Consider the following 15,663-nt stretch of genomic DNA (forward strand, 5'->3'; position numbering starts at 1 on the left):
TTGTTATGATTTCAATAAGTGAAATAATCCAGTCAGTGAAAGGCAAATACCATATGCTCTCACTTACACATGGAATCTAATGAACAAAATAAATTAACGAACAAAATAGAAACAGAGACATGGATACATGGAACAGATTACAGATCTCAGAGGGGAGTGGGGGAGGGGGGCTGGATAAAAGAAGGTGAAAAGATTAGCCAAAGAACATATATGCATGACCAATAGACACGAACAACAGTGTGGTAATGGCCAGATGGAAGAGGGGTGGAGGTGTACAGGAAGTGGGCAAAGTGGGTAGGGAATGAGGACATCTGTAATGGTGTAAACAATAACAATAAAGTAAAACACTCAGCATGGTGATTACTAGAGGGGAATGGGTGTGAGGGGAGGTAGAAGAGGTTATGGGAGGATAAACGGTAATGGAAGGAGATGAGTTGGGGTGGTGAACACACATTACAGTATAAGATGATATATTGTAGACTTGTACACCTGAAACCTATATAGTTTTATTAACCAATGTCACCCCAATAAATTCCATTAGGAATCTAATGAATAAACTGAACTAACAAGGAAAATAGAGGCAGACTCATAGAGAGCAGGATGACAGCTGTTGGGGGTTAGGGGTGGAGAGATCAAACAAAGAGGAAAATAGACTCAGGGATATGGTCAACAGTGTGGTGATTGTGGGGTGGGGTATAAGGGGAATAAGTGGTAATGGAAAAATTCAATAAAAATAAATAAGTTAAATACATAAATAAATAAAAAATTCCCTGAGACCCGTTATGGGTCCTATCATATGTTCTATTCTGGATAATGTTCCATGTGCACTTGAGTAGAATGTGTATTCTGCTCTTGTCAGATGGAATGTCCCATGGATGTGTGTTAGGTCTGTTCTGCCTACACGGCTGAACTCAGCAGGCCTGCACTGGCCAAGTGATTCAACTGGATGGCAGGGAAGGGCACTGGCTCTGCACTCAAGGTGAGGAAGGCCAGTCCCCTTTCCAACACCACACAGTTTAGTCACTGTCTGAGTCTCTGCCAAGAGCCTCCAAAGAAAAAGAGCACTCTAAACGTCACTACAGGGTGCAGCCAGCAGACCCCTCTGCAGCACCCGAGCACAGCAGAGTGGCCTTGCCAGCAGTCAGCGGACTGAGCAGTGCACTCCCAGGCTGGTACTGTAACAATAGCGGTGCTTGTCACTGTACTGCCAGTGAAAGTGGGCTCTTTTGCTGTGTCTCGAGAAAGGAATTTTAAAGGGCACATGCATGAAGAACTTGGAACATAGCGGTAAGATCTTATTGGAGTGAAGCGAAATAATACACCCTTGGGGATGTAATGGATGGGCAGACTCTAGCAGCAGCTGCTCGGAGACTCCTAATAACCCTGCACATATTTTCTTGGTTCTTGGTCCTGAGCAAGGTGCCTTTCAAATAATCCAACCCACTTCCTGTCTTTTTCTGGGCTTGAGTTGGGCCCTCCCCTTAACCAATCCCTTTCCTGGACCCACCAGGGTTCTGTGCCCCCTATCCAATCTGATTCTTTCCCTAGGTTTTCCAAGGCTAGAGTCCACCCTTTCATGTCACCATTTTTGCTTCTACTGCACATGCCTGAATGTAGAAGCTCCTCCTCTTGCCCATCTGGACTTCTATTGTACATGTCCAAACTTTCCGTCACGTCATCTGGCTTCTACTGTGCATGTGCTCAGTGGAGGAATTTCTCCTCCTCCTCCCTCCAATAATACAATACCCAGCTGGAAGCACCCCTGGGAGGCTTTCCTGCCTGCTTGTAGGATCAAGACTCTTCAGCTGTGGTCCCCTGGAGCGTGTGAATGAGTCTGTAAATGCTATAGCTTCCTACTAAATCAAGCTTAATGGAACACTGTCCTGACAACTGATGCAGCTTTCCAGGTTATTATATATTCTATTTAGCTCCTTAGTTTAGTAAGCTCAGGGCCTGATTCCCTTTGCGTCCCCTCTTTATTAATGACTAGCTAACTACCTATGCCAGTAACTGGGGAGATGAGGTGGTGTCTGGGTCTCCAGCAGACGCCCTTCTCTCCCAGGTGGACTAAATCCCCACTGATTTTCACCACCAGATGCTATGCCTGCTCTTCTTCCAATCTCTGTTGCTCTGGGCTGGGGATCCCTGTGTGGGATTGAGACCACATGCTCGTAGCAGGAGGAGGTTTTGCAGCTGACCTATCCCTCCAGCTTCTCAGCTGCTGCACCTGGGTACAGGGGGCAGCTCTTTCTGCATCTCCACCCTTTTTACTAGCCTCTACATGGCTTCTTCTGTAAATCCTTGGTTATAATATTTCAGTTCAGCTAGGCTTCAATTAGTTATTCAGGTTGATTGCTCTATAATTTAGTTGTAAATTTGATTTGGGGCTGGGAGCAGGTGAGTGTAGCTTCCACCTACTCTGCAGCTTATAGGGGCTCCTTAGCAAATGATGAATCACTTTTTCTTGATGCTTTAAAAATTCTCTTTGTATGACCTCACAATTAACTTGTAATAAATCCCCGCATAGCCTTCTTTAAGTCCATTCTATTTAAATTCTTTTGGGCTCCATGAGTCTGAATGTCCATTTTTCCCTACTGATCTGGGATTTTTTCAGTCATTATTTTCTTATAGAATCTTTCTGCCAATTTTCTTTTTCTGGTGCCTCTATAATGTGTATATATTTTTGACAGTATGCTGTATGTCCCATATATTTTGTTCTGTTTCATTCATTATTCTTTTTTGACTCTGGTTGGATACTTTCCAATGAAATCATTAAGTTTGATATCTTTTCTTCTGAACATTAAGCCTGTTTTTGAAGTTTCTCATGAATTTTCAGTTCATTTTTGTCCTTTTCAAATCAAGAATTTGTATTGTTCTTTTTCATAATGTGTATCTCTTAGCTGATACTCTCATTTTGTTCATGTATTGTGTAATTTTATTTAATGAGTATCTGTGTTATTTTGTAACATATTGAGCTTTATTAAAACAAATAATTTTTAAAATTTTATCAGATAGTTTATAGATCTACTTTCTTTAATTTTTATTTTCTTTAAGGTTTGTTACTGAAGGTTTTTCTTTTTCTTTTAACTGTGCCATGTTCCCCGGTTTTTGTATTTGTTGCAGCTTAACGCTGATGTCTGCACATTTGAAGAAACAGGTTTTTGTCACAGTCTTTATGGACTTGCTTTGCCATGTAAAGCACTCCATTCACCAGCACAGCTTGACATTTGGGGAGCCCCTCTGACTTTTCTATAAATGTTTCTGTTCTGGACCTGTGTGAGTATGTTTCTAATTAGAGAAATGTAGTGGTTCCTTTCTTTCTTTTTTCAGGAGCCCATAATATTTTGCTCACTCTGTTGTCTAGTGCAACACCAGGAGCCAGAATATTAGAGAAACACTCTATTCATCTTCCTCCTTCTCCGTGGAGGGACCTTAAGTTCGGAGCATTTCCACATCGAATAGAGTTATGTTAGACACAACACATCACCCACCTCTTTTCCTTTGTACTCAGCTATCCCAACAAACCTGGAAACTTGCTGAACATCCATCCAAATAAGGACTGACCATCATAGGGTTGGGGAAGGCTCCAAGGACCTCTGGACGCAGTGTAAGTAGTTGGGGGCTGCCCCTAACTTCCCTGCTTGTAACACACTGGCTGACAGCGGCAAACTGACTAATTACTGTGCACGTGGGTGCCTCTTTAAGTCAAGCTACTGGGGAACATAAGCAAGAGTCAGGTGTTGTTAGAAGATGCTGCATGTTTTAAGTTCTCGGCTTTCCAGCAGAGTTCAGAGTCACGATTTAAGCTTAATCTATTAAAATGTAGATGTTCCCTTTGAAGTGAGCTAAAATAAGGCAATATCCTTGCCTTGCCTTGCCATGGCAGGATCTTTTGCCTGGCAAGACATGTTTCTCTTAATAAGAGACACCTGAAAGTTTTGACTGCTGGAGAAGCCTGCTACCTAAACATGGAGCACATTTAAATGGGGACTGGCCACCCCTGTGTTGGGGTGGGCTCCCTCTACCTTTATAGGCTGTGCAGGGGGTTGGGCAATGGCTGTCTGCAGGGCACCAGCTGCCAGGGAATCACCAACAAAATGTGTGTCTACACATGTGTGTATTGCCTGGGATCATGTTAACCAGGATCAAGAATAAGAGGCAGGGGTCGGGAAAGGCCAGGAGTCCCGGGCCCTGGTTTTTGCAGTTCAGTGCAGATGCCCAATGATATGCCCAAGCTACTCAAATGCACATGTTCCCTCTGAAGTGTGACCTTTGAAAAAGGTAAACATTTTTGACTTGCCAGGGCAAGGCCTTTCAGCTGGCCTCCTTGGTGCCCTCAGTAAGAGACACCTGAATATCTAGGCTGCTGGAGAAGCCTCGGACTTGACCACATAACATTTCCAAATGGGGCCTATTTCTGTGGAAATAGGAACTGTGGAAAATCTCCCATGATTCCTGGGAGTTGTGCCAGTTTTTTAAAACTACCCCTGTCTTCCCTGCCTGGGAAACACCAGCTGCCAGAGAATCGTGGATGAAATGTGAACTGTGCATGCCTGTGCTACCTTGAGTCAGGCAACCCAGGATGGAGAACAAGATGTAGATGTCAGCAGAAGCTGGGGTTCCCAGGTTATGGCTTTTCAAGTACAGTGTAGATGCCGAAATGAAATGATGAATTGATTCAAACGAGCATATTCCCATTGAAATATGAGCTAAAAATAAAGGTAACATCCTTGCCTTATAAGGGCAGGGTATTTTTGCTGGCCTGGCATATTCATCTTAATAGAAGACACCTGGACATCTTAAACGCTAGAGACGCTTAAGACCTGACTTGGCCAAACTTTCAAATAGAAACTCTGTCTAAGTTGGGGGAGGATCTCTCCCACATGGAAGACAGTGCCAGTAGTTAAGAACCATTCCAAGTGCATCCATGTTGGAGAGCATCGTGGTAAGTGAGATAAGCCACTCAGAGAAAGACAAATACCATGTGATCTCACTCATATGTGGAATCTAATGGACAAATTAAACTAATGAACAAAACAGAAACGGACTCTTAGAGAACAGACTGACAGTGTCAGAGCAAAGGGAGGTTGGGGGCTGGGTGAAAAAGGTGAAAGGATTAAGCAAAAAAAAAAAATCCTCATAGACACAGAGACCAATGTGATGACTACCAGAGGGAGAGGAGGTATGATTACTGGGGAAAGGTAGAAGATGGCATAGGGTGATAAATGGTGATAGAAGGAGACTTGGGGTGATGAACACACAAGACAATATACACATGATGGATTTTAGAAGTGTACACCTGAAACCTCTGTAATTTTATTAAGCAATGTAACCCCAATAAATTCAATACATATTTTTTTAAAAAGAACCACTCCAAGCTCCCTGCCTAGAGCTCACCAGCTATCAGAGATTTAGTGACAGGGTGCTTACTGGACATGTGTGTATCACCTAAGACAGGGGTGTCAAACTCATTTTCACCAGGGGCCACATCAGCCTCTCAGTTGCCTTCAAAGGGCCAAATATAATTTTAGTACTGTATCAAATGTAACTACTCCTTAACAGTTAAAAGCAAGAGCTCAGTGCTGCCCCAGGGTAGAAACAAGGTGGCCAGATAAAACACAGTGGAGGGCCGGATTCAGCCCCGGGCCTTGTATTTGCCACCTGTGGCTTAGGGTAAGGCTAATTGTCACCAGTAACAAGAAGCAGGTGTGTTGAGAGCTGCCTGGGGTTCAAGGCAATGGCTCTTTTAGTACAATACAGGGGCCGCCTAAAAAGCCTTAACCTATTCAAATGTGCATATTCCCCCTGAAGGATAAGCTAAATGAAGTTAAATGTTCTCCTGCTCAAAAACATGGCCTTTCAACTGGCCTCCCATGGTTCTCTCAGTAAAAGGTGCCTATGCCTCTTGAATGCCGGTGAAGCCTGAGAACTTGCAGGAATGCCGTGAGGTAGACTGACTATCCCCGGGGGACAGAAGGCTCCATGGACCTGTGAATGAGGTGTGAGTGCTTGGGGCCCACCCCTAAGTTACCTACTTGGAGGACACCAGCTGCCAGAGGCAAGCTGACCGGACTGACGGACTGACCGCTGCAAGTGTGGGGCTGCCTTGGGTAAGGCTAGCTGGGAACATAAACAGCAGACGTCAGGAGAGGCAGGGGGTTTCAGGCTCTGGCTTTTCTGGTACAACGCAGAGTCCTAATTAAGAGTCTTAATCTATTCAGATGTGTGTAATCCCTCTGAAGTCTGAGCTACACAGAGTTAACATCCTTGCCTCGCCAGGGCAGAGCCTTTCTGCCAGTGGGGGCATGGTTCTCTTCAAAAGAGACACCTGGACAGTTTTGAGCGCTGGAGAAGCCTGAACCTAACCCAGAGCATTTGAAATTGTGAACCAACCATCCCTGGGTTGGGGAACACTCCCTCCAACTTTCCAGTCTGTGCAAGTGGTTAGGGACCACCCCTAGCTTCCCACTGGGAGGCAAAGCTGCCAGGAGATCACTGTCAGAATGAGTATCACAGATGTCCATGCCACCTGGTATCATGGTGACCAGGAACAACCAGTAGGTGCTGGGAGAGGTTGGGAGTCCTAGGCTGTAGCTTTTGGAGTCCAATGCAGATGCCTACTTATAAACCCTAACCTATTCAAATGTGAATATTCAGCCTGGAGTCTGATCTAAAAGAAGGCACACATATTGAATACAGTATCTGATTTGCCAGAGTAGGGGTCCTTTTGGCTGGCCTTCCATGGCTCCCTGAATAAGAGACACCTGGATGTGTTGACTGCTGGAAAAGTCTGGGGAACTTACCACACAGCAGTGCCTGATGGGGACTGACTGTCCCTGGGTGGGAGAAAGCTCGTGCAATTTCTTGAAGCACGGTGAGATTCTGAGCACTTCCTCCAAGTCCCCTGCCTGAGGAGCACCGACAAAATATTTACTAAGCTAGCATATGCTGTTCAGGGTCTGGCAACCTAAGACCAAGAGCAAGAGGCACCTGTCAAGAGACAGGGGTTCCCAGGCCATGGCTTTTTTTAGTATAATGCAGATGCCTAAAATCCTTGATTTTTCAAATATGCCCATTCCGTTTGAAATGTGAACTAAAGCTAAACATAATATACTTGTTCTGCAAGAGCAGGGCTTTTTTTCCTGGTCGAACAGAGGTTCTCTCATAAGAGATGCATGGACGTCTTGAATGCTGAAGAAGTGTGGGACCTTACCAAACAGAATTTACAAGTGGCACGGACTACCTGTAAGTCAGGGGAGGATCCCTCCAACTTTGGAGGTTGTGCTGGTGGTTGGGAACATTTCCAGCTCCCTGACCGTGGGGCAGCAGCTACCAGCAGCTCGCTGACAGAGTGCCTACTGCACACACGTAAGCAGCCTTGTTATGTAAGGCTAATTGAGACCAGGAAAAAGCGGCAGGTCAGTTGAGAGGCCTGGGATTCATAATGCTGCCTTTCTGAGTACCAGGCAGGGGCTGCATTAACCTATTAAGCCTTAACCTATTCAAGTGTGCATGCATATTCCTCCTGAAGGCTGACCTAACTAAAGTTAAACTTTTTTTTTCTGTGCCACAATGAGGTCCTTCAGCTATACTGCCATTGTTCTCTCAGGAAGGGACATCGGGACTTCATAAATGCTGGTGAACCCCAGAAACCTGGAGAAAAGCCATCCAAGTAGAGGCTGACTGTCCTCAGGCAGGGGAAGGTTCCAAGAACCCCAGGATGCTGTATGAGTAGTTGGGGACCACCCCTATGTCACCTGTTTGGAGGGCATCAGGTGCCAGAGGTAGGCTGAGTGAGTACTTCTCATGTGGGTGCCGCCTTGAGTCAGACTAATAGAGTCAGGTTCTCTGGGAAGCTGAGGGTTTTAAGCTCTGGATTTTCCAGTATCATGCATTTGCCAATTTAAAGTCTTAATCTATTGTAAATTGTAAATTGAAACCTACATAATTTTATTAACCAATGTCATCCTAGTAAATTCAATAAACAAAGTCAAATTAAATTAAAAAGTCTTAATCTATTCAAATCCACACATTCCTTTTGAAATTGGAGCTGAAAAGAAGTAACTTCCTTGCTTTGCCAGGACAGAGCCTTTATACTGGCCGAGCATGATTCTGTTAATAAGAGAAACCTGGATGGTTTGACTGCTAGAAAAGCCCAGGATTTAACAAAGAATACTTTTAAATGGGGGCTGACTAACCCTGGGTTGGGGAAAGCACCTGCCGCCTCTCTAGGCCATGCATGTGGTTGGGGACCGCACCTAATTTTCCTGCATGGACACCATCAGCTTCCAGAGAATCCCTGAGTACATGCTGCCCATACACATACCACCTGGGATGGCGGTATCTGAGGTCAGGAAAAAGAGGCAGGTTTTGGGAGAGACTAGGAGTTCCAGGCCCTGGCTTTTGGAGTCCAATGCATATGCCTAAGTATAAAGCATCACCTTTTTAAATGGGCGTACTCTCCCTAAGGTATGAGCTAAGCTGAACATATCTTTATTGCCAGTGTGGGGCCTTTTGGATGACCTGTTATGGCTTCCTCAGTAAGGGACACTTGGGCATCTGGACTGCTAAAGACGAACAGGACGTTCCTTGGAGTACTTCCAAATGAGGCCTGGCTATACATGGGATTGCGGAAGACTTCTTGCATTTCAGCAGGCTGTGTAGGTGGTTGGGGACTGCCCCTAGTTTCTCTGCCTGGAAAGCATGAGCTGCCAGAATTTCCCTAATGGTGTACTGTGCGTGTGAGTAGAGCCTTCAGTCAGGCTAACGGGGACCAAGAACTAGAGGCAAGTGTTGCAAGAGGCTGAGGTTTCTAAGCCCTGGCATTTGCAGTATAATAAGAAGCCAAGTTAAAAGCTCTGACTTACTCACATGCACACATTCCCCCTGAAGGGCTGACCTGAAATAATCAATATTTTAGCTTTTCCAGGGCAGGGTCTGTGCACTGGCCTGCCGTGGTTCTCTAGGCAACTGGACCTCTTGACTGCAAGAAAACTTTGAGATCTTACAGAGCAGTGTTTCAAATAAAAACTGGCTATCACTGGTGGGAGGAAAGTTCCCAGGACCTCTGGAAGTTGCAGCACAGGTTGTGGACTGCCCCTAGCTGACCTGCCTGGGGGGTGGCATCTGTCAGAGTTTTGTTGATGCTGCACAGGCACCTATTTCCCTGGGACAGAGTAACCTGGACCAAGAACAAAAGGCAACTATAGAGGTGGAAGGGGCCCATGCCTGGCTTTTCTATACAATGCAGATACTTCATTAAGAGTCCTAACATAGTTAAGGGTGCACATTCCCCCTAAAGGCTGAGCTACATAAAGTTAAATTTTTAACTTTGCCAGGGTGGGGTCTTCATCTGGCCTACCGTGGTTCCCTCAATGACAGATACTTGGACCTCCTGACTGCAGGAGATGCCCAGGTCTTTAAAGAGCAGCATGTCCATATCATGACCAAGTATAGCATGGGGAGGGAAGGCTCCCATGACCTCTGGTGTCTGTGTGGGTCGCTAGGAACCACCCCAGCTCCCCCGGCTGAAGGGCACCAGCTGTCAGAAAATTGCCGGTGGACTGGGTACTGTGCACAGTGGATGTAGCTTTATGTAAGGCTAACAGGGACCAAGAGCAAGAGGCAGGTGCTGGGAGGAGAGCCTGGGGTTCCTAGGCCCTGGCTGTTGGAGTGAAATGAAGCAGCCAAATCAAATGTTTCAACTAGCAGACAGGTCTAAGATGGAGCCTGTGTAGGAAGATGCTGGTCTTGCCCTGTTATAGGAGCACATAGAAATATACACCTATGTGTAGAACCGTTGCTGCCGAGAGACAACTGAGGGCTGATTAAACAGCTTCTGAACAAACGAGAAGAACACCAAAAAGAGCAGGCTGGGTAACTGGGATCTCTCCGGGATCCCGGCTGCTGGTGAGTGCCGTTGTTTACGTCTCCCTCCACCACCACAGGGTTGTAGCAAAGGCTTCATCCCAGTGCTCTGGCCTACCGACAAGATCACCACAGTTGTCCCCAGCCATACTGCAAAGAGCCCATTTTGGCTTTAAAACAACCAGAGTAATAGGGCAGGATCAATAGAGCTTCACAACAAGCAGCTGGCCTCCCTACTTGGAGCCACAGCAGCCGAGCAAGCCAGTGCCCTCGGTGCTGTAAGTGCCCACCTGGCTCCAACTGGCCTGACAAAACCAAGCACTCACAGCCTACAGAGATGCTGCTACTATGCAAGACCACCTTCTGTACAATAAATGAGAGAGAGACCTACAGAAAAGGCTGGGGAGTGGTGGGGCTCTTTGGAAACTGTGGGACTTCTCCAGGTTGGAAGGGCTGGTGAGCACTATTGTATATGTTCCTCCCCACCTGACTTGCATGGGCAGGAGCTCTATCCAGGTGCTCTGGCCTACCTGCAAGGTCACCACAGTGTGTTCTCAGACATGTTAGTTGATCTCATTTCAGCTCTGAATCTAGGGAACAAGTAGGATCCACAGGGCATGACCAAAGCACCTGGCCTCCCCACCGGGAGCCACTCCAAGTTGCTAGGTCACTGCCCCTGATGTCATAGGCACCTACTTGGCTCCAACTGGCCTACCAAAACCACCCAGCACACACAGCATACACAGATGTCATTTCTTCAGAAGGCCACTTTTTCAAGACTGGGAGAGATACCTATTTTGTCTAATTCATAGAAACAAACATAGAAAGTCAAATAAAATGAAAAGTGAGAAGAATCTCTCTCATATACATTAAAAATTCCCAAAATAAAACAGGATAAAATGGAGGTAAGTAATTACCCAAAGAATATAAAGAAATGGTCATAAGGATGCTCACAAAACTTGAGATTGGAATAGGGACCTTGGAGAAAAAATTAGCAAGGAGTTAGTATAATAACAAACTGAGCAGAGCTGAAGAATACAATAACTAAAATGAAAAATAAACTACAATGGCCCTTGCCAGTGTGGCTCACTTGGCTGGAGCACTGTCCTGTAACTGAAAGGTTGCTGGTTCAATTCCCAGTCAGGGTACATATGTAGGTTGTGGGTTCAATCCCTGGTCTGGGCACATATAATGCCTGTTCCAAGTGCATATGGGAGCCAACCAATCAGTGGGTCTCTTTCACATTGATGTTTCTCTCTCTGCTTTCCTCTCTCCCTTCCTCTCTCTCTAAAAGTAATGAAAAATAAATATCACTGGGTAATGACTTAAAAAAAACTAGAATGAATTAACAACAGATTAACTAATACAGAAAAACAGAGCAGTAAACTGAAAGACAAACTAGTGCAAATAAACCAGTCAGAACAGCAAAAAGGTAAAAAAGAAAAATGATAGAAGTTTTAGAAAAAAAGGAACCCTCATTTACTGATGGTGGGAGTGTAAACTGGTACAGCCACTACAGAAAACAGTGTGGAGGTTCCTCACAAAATTAACAATAGGGGTATATATGACCCAGCAAACCCTCTTCTGGGTATCTACCCCCACCAAATTTGAAAACATTCATTTACAAAGACATATGCACCTCTATGTTCATTGCAGCATTATTCATTCACAGTGGCCAAGACATGGAAACAATCAGAGTGTTCTTCAATAGGCAATTGGATAAAGAAGATGTGATACATCTATACAATGGAATACTACTTGGCCATAAAAAGATGAAATACTGCCATTTGTGACATGGATGGACCTTGAGAATATTATGCTCAGTGAAGTAAGTCAGACAGAAAAAGTTAACAACCATATGATTTCATTCATATGTGGGATATAAAACTGAAAGCAACAAATGAGCAAACAAGAAAAACAAACAAAACCTCATAGACACAGACAACAATATGGCAGTTACCAGAGGGAAGGGGGTTGGGGGTAGTAAAAGGGGTCAAATATATGGTGATAGAAGATGATTTGACCTGAGGTGGTGGTCACACAGGGCAATATGAAGATCATGTATTATAGAAACGTACACTTGAAACCTATATGATCTTATTAACCAGTGTCACACAACAAATTTAACTTAAAAAGAGATAAAATAGGAGAGTTGAATGGACCTCTGGAACAACATCAAGCACAAAAACATGTTCATTATAGTGCTCCCAGAAGAAGAGAGAATAAAAAAGAAACTTTATTTGAAGAAATAATGGCTGAAAACTTTTCTAACTTGGGAAAGGAAACGGACATACAGGTCCAAGAAATATAAATAGTTCCAATGATGAACCTAAAGAGATTAACACCAAGACATACTGTCATTACAATGGAAAAGGTTAAAGATAAAGATAAAATTTCAAAGGCAGGTAGACCAAAACAACTAGTTAAACAAAATAGTCCCATAAGGCTGTCAGCTGATTTCTCAGGAGCACTGCATAGACCAGAAGGAGTGGCAAGACATACTTAAAGTGCTGAAAGGAAAAACCCTGCAACCTAGAATGATTCACCCATCAAGGTTATCATTCAGAATGGGAGGAGAGAAGATGGTGGATAGGGAAATGCTGAGAGACAGAAAATCTAAGTTGGAGGACTCACCCTACTCAATAGTAAACTGTAATACAAGGTGGTAGTAATTAAAATAGTATTGCACTGGTATAAAAACAAACACATAGATCAATACAATATAACAGAGAACCCAGAAATAAATCCATGCTTACATGGTCAATTAATCTATGACAAAGAAGGTAAGAATATGCAATGGGATAAAGACAGCTTCTCCAATAACAGTATTGGGAAAACTGGACAAGTACCAGCCAAAAAATGAAAGAGGACCACTTTTTTATACCATATACAAGACTAAATTCAAAATGGATGACAGACTTAAATGTAGGAACCAAATCCATAAAACTGCTAGGAAAAAACCCAGGGAGTAAATTTTTCTCATTTCTCTTCAGTGTTTTTTTGGGATATGTCTCCTCAGGCAAGGAAAACAAAAGAAAAGGTAAACAAATGGGACTACATCAAACTAAAATGTTTTTGCACAGCAAAGAAAACCATCAATAAAATGAAAAGACAGCCTACTAAATGGGAGATTATATTCAGCAATGCTACATCGGATAAGGGGCTAATATCCAAAATTTATAAAGAACTCATACTACTCAACACCAAAAATGAAACAATCTAATTAAAAAATGAGCAGGGGATGTTAAAAAATACTTCTTTAAAGAGGATCTACAGATGGCCAATACTCATAAGAAAAGATGCTCAAAATCATTAAGTGTCAGAGAAATACAAATTAAAACCACAATGAGACATCACCTCACACCTGCCAGAATGGCTACCAGTAATAAATCGACAAATGACAAAGGTTTCTGTTTATACACATCCTTGCCAATTCTTGTTGTTTGTTCATTTATTGATGATAACTCTTCTGACATGTGAGGTGGTATCTGTTGATTTTAATTTACATGTCCCTGATGGTTAGTGACAAGAAACCCTTGTGCGCTGTTGTTGGACTGTAACTTGGTGCAACTAATATGGAAAATAGTATGGAGCTTCCTCAAAAAATTAAAAATAAAACTGCTATATGACCCAGCGACCCCTTTATGGGTATTTGTCCAAAAAAAATCCAAAACAATTATTTGAAAAGATATAAGCCTATGTTCATTGCAGCATTATTTATAATAGTCAAAATAAGGAAGCAACTTAACCACCCATCAATAGATGATTGCATGAAGAAAATGTGGTACATATATACAATGCAATAATACTTGGCCATAAAAATAATGAAATCCTATCATTTGCAGCAACATGGGTGAATTTAAAGGGTATTATGCTCTGTGAAATAAGGTAGAGAAAGACAAATACTACATGATTTCACAATATTTCGAATCTAAGAAACAAACAAAAAGCACACAAACAAGAAAAACTCATAGATAGAACAAACTGATGTTTGCCAGATGGTTGGGGTTTGGAGGATGGGAGAGAAAGGAGACAGGATTAAGAAGCACAAATTGGCAGTTACAATTTTTTTGATGTTCTATGAGTTTCTTACATATTTTTTATATTAATCCTTTATGGGGTATATCATATGTATTATATGGGGTCTGGCAGAAGTAAGGCTTTGCTTCAATGTGGTTGATAGGGTATGTGAAAGTCTCGCACGAGATGGACAATTTGAACATTTCACCTAAAATGTTGTATGGTGTGCTTGAGCATGATACTGTTCTGTTACAGAATTACATGCTTATGATTTTGTGATAAAAGATGTAATAAAAAGGGGACATTATTTGTGCTGGACCCTACAGAATGGAGTATTACTCAGCAATGAAAATGAATGAAGTCTTACCATTCTCAACAACATGGATGAGCCTAGAGAGTATGCTGTTAAGTTAAATAAGTCACACAGAAGGACAAATATTCTATAATTTCACTTCTCATGGAATCTAAAAAGCAAAAAAGTGAACAAACAAAATGGAAACAGGCCCATAGCTACAGAGAATAAATTGATGGTTGCTGAAGGAATGTGGGTGGGGGATGGGGGAAATAAAACAATTTTAATTTTTACAAAAGGCACATCATGTCAAATGTTTGTGATATAATAACAACATGAACTCTCTAGTAGTGAAAGTTTAAACTGATTCATTCACTGTGGAATCTGTCATCTTCACCAAATTTAGTATTCATATGTATAAATTTTGTTACAGAGTTTAAGCTCTTGGGTATGTCCTAAAATACCTTTATACAGATTTCTTCCAGGGACATGATTAAGAACAAAGAAAGCCCAAACCTATTCATATGTGTATATAATAAATATTTGGAACATACTGATTCAGGTAGAAGTTTAAATAGTGCTCCAACTAGGAGGTATTTTACCCAAGTATAACAAGTATTAACCATAGAGCAGACCTGGCTGGTGTGGCTCAGTGGACTGAACGTGGAACTGAAATGTTGCTGGTTCAATTCCCAGCCAGGGCACATGTGTGATTTGTAGGCCTGGCCCCGTTGGGGGGATGTGAGAGGCAACTGATTGATATTTCTCTTACACGTCAGTGTTTCTCTCCCTCCCTTCCTGTCTCTCTAAAAATAAATAAAAACCGGGGGTGGGGAGAAAATGCAGACACCTGTAATTGAACAATAAAGTAATAAAATGAATAAATAAAAATCTCTAAAACACCTTGCTTAGTTCAAGTATGGCTGAGAGCAGTTTTACTGTCTAATATAACTCATATAAGGTAATTTAAATATTTTCCTTGTTGGCTATTGTTTTGGCAGTCATTGCAATACCTGCCCAGCGGAAAAAATCTGGTGCATTTGTTCAAGGTGACATCACCAGGCACTGAACATCCTTGACTCTGTGTCTACCTACTTGTACAAGTATGTGTACAACTCGTTCTTACTGATCACTCCGCTACCTCACGTGGTACCAAAAAGGAACACAGTATGTTTCAACTATTATGTGTTGCAGAGGGGTAGGGAATTGGGTTTATTCAAGTAGATTGGAAACTGAGATCAGAAATAGGTATAGTCCCCAGCAGAAGGCTGGAAACAGTTTCTCACCACACTCTTAGGCTGCCTCACTGACTTCACTTAATTTCCTTCAGGAAGGTAGATGTGATTTTAGTTTGGCAAACAACTGATACAGGAAAAAGACTATAGTCACAAAACCTGAGTATGAATCTGGAATGTACCATTTACTATGTGACTTTGGACACTTTATTTAACCTCCCTGAGTTTCTACCTCCCTCAACTTCAAGG

The sequence above is a fragment of the Phyllostomus discolor genome, chromosome X (assembly GCF_004126475.2).
Source record: "Phyllostomus discolor isolate MPI-MPIP mPhyDis1 chromosome X, mPhyDis1.pri.v3, whole genome shotgun sequence".
Taxonomy (NCBI): Eukaryota; Metazoa; Chordata; class Mammalia; order Chiroptera; family Phyllostomidae; genus Phyllostomus; species Phyllostomus discolor.